Raw genomic sequence first — 2,504 nt, forward strand, 5'->3', positions numbered from 1 at the left:
TAGATGATCTTGATCATGTTAGGCAGCTCACAAGATCCAACAATGAAGCACAATGAGGAGAAGACAACCATCTAGCTACCGCTATGGACCCATAGTCTAGGGGTGAACTACTCACTCATCACTCCGGATGCGACCATGGCGGTGTAGAGTCCTCCGGGAGATGAATCCCCTCTCCGGCAGGGTGCCGGAGGAGATCTCCGTAATCCCCCGAGATGGGATTGGCGGCGGCGGCGTCTTCGGAAGGTTTTCCGTATCGTGGTTTTTTCGCATCGGGGGTTTCGCGACGGAGGCTTTAAGTAGGCGGAAGGGCAACGTGGGGGCCACACGGGGCCCCACACCACGGTCGGCGCGGCCAAGGGCCGGGCCGCGCCGCCCTATGGTGGCAGCCCCTCGTGGCCCCACTTCGTATCCCTTTCGGTCTTCCGGAAGGTTCGTGGCAAAATAGGACCCCGGGTCTTGATTTCGTCCAATTCCGAGAATATTTCGTTACTAGGATTTCTGAAACCAAAAACAGCAGAAAACAAAGAATCGGCACTTCGGCATCTTGTTAATAGGTTAGTTCCAGAAAATGCACGAATATGACATAAAGTGTGCATAAAACATGTAGGTATCATCAATAATATGGCATGGAACATAAGAAATTATTGATACTTCGGAGACGTATCAAGGGACCGTGGCATACCAACGATGGCGATGGATAGAGTAGAGAGGATGGTGGACAGAGGCTCCGGCTACCGAGTTTGGAACCATTGACGTTCATTTTGGAAGATGAGTTGGCAGCAACGGCTTTGACTTCGGTTCAACGTCGGAGGAAGAAGGAGGCACGTCCGTGAGGGTGGTGGTGGGTGACATAATCACCGATCATTGTCTACAACAAAAGTGCATGTTTCCATTTTTCAAATTCACCGATCAAGTTCAACGGGAACGCAACCAACAGATCCACGAGCATGGGCTCGATGATCTCTAAACAAGGCCCATCAATAAATTCTCTCGATCAAGTGGGCCTTAGTGATCGGATTTTGCTCACCATCCCGGGGCACCTATACACCGCCTTTAGCAGCTAGCGTGTATAGGACGCACCTTGTATCCACATGCCTGGTTTGGCTGGCCGATCTCTTATTTTCCTTTTTAAGTTTTGTTTTTAAGTTTCATTTTTTCTGTTTTTTTTTTCTTTTCGAGTTCTTTTATGTTTTCTTAAATCTAACTATTTTTGAAATATTCATATTTTGAAAACCTGAATATTTTTTAAGAAGATGAAATCTTGAATCGCTGACTATCTATACTTCTTATAAAACAAAATCCCACTAAGTGCAATTAATATTTGTCTATCTCAACATGCAAGCTATCCACGTCATCTACTTCCTTAGCCAATCATTTGTCCACCTCATTCCACTAATAGTAGTCCTTATTTATTATCTATCTCTACATGCAAGATATTTAGATTGTCTATTTTAACCATTAAACTAGCAATGTCATTCTTTTTATTTGCCTCTCGATTGATAATATCGCGCCATCATGCTATATCATTACATAGTTAAGTCATGTGCAACTTAAACACCAAATAATTTTGGCAACCAAATAAACTTTTTGCGAATTAAACACAATGTTAATTATGAGCTCTTATATATGTAACCATACAAGATATTTTTTTAAACGTAACACCGCAATGTGCATGTATTTTTCATGCAAGCCATCCATATTATTTGGTTCTATAGTCAGTTGATTTGACCTTATCTAAATCAATCACTACACCTCTGAAATATAACAATCTTGAAATTTTCAAATACTTATCTATTTCATGTCTATTATATTTAGTGTCTCGGCTACTATGACCAACCAAATATTGCATATTCTATAAACCAAGTTTTATGTGTTTTATTACATTTCTTAAAGAGATACCCGCTGCAACGCGCGGGGTATCGTTCTAGTTTTTTAAATCTAAATACCTTTCAAAATCTGAACATTTTAAAAAACTGAAAGTTAGAAAAAAAAACTTAATTTTTTTAACCCCAATATTTTTTTTTCGTTTCCACGAAAAAAATCATCCATTAAAGTATTTTTTACCATGTGAACATTTTTCCGACCCGTGAGCATTTTTTCGAATCACCTTGAACATTTTTCTCCCAACATCTATGAATATTTATTCGAACCACCATGAACATTTTTGGAGAAGAACAATTCTTTTAACCTGAACACGTTTCTTACACGCATGAAAATTGCTAAATGACTGCTGTTAAAATGCGACCGCATCGTGCAATGCCACAAATTTCATCAAAGACCATGTCAATTCCGGAAATCATGTGATCCCAAGAAATGGCATACAGGTGTTGCATTATGTCCAACAAAATGCCCAAAAGTGCAAGTACATATACATTACGTTATGATTAAAGCATGTAATTTCTAAAACGTAAAAGTACATTACAGGAAGCGTCATAAAAAACCTCATCAATTACATTACATTACGAAAGCATATAATAATTTATACCGCAGTACACAACATTATA

Source organism: Lolium rigidum, chromosome 4 (assembly GCF_022539505.1).
Source record: "Lolium rigidum isolate FL_2022 chromosome 4, APGP_CSIRO_Lrig_0.1, whole genome shotgun sequence".
Taxonomy (NCBI): domain Eukaryota; kingdom Viridiplantae; phylum Streptophyta; class Magnoliopsida; order Poales; family Poaceae; genus Lolium; species Lolium rigidum.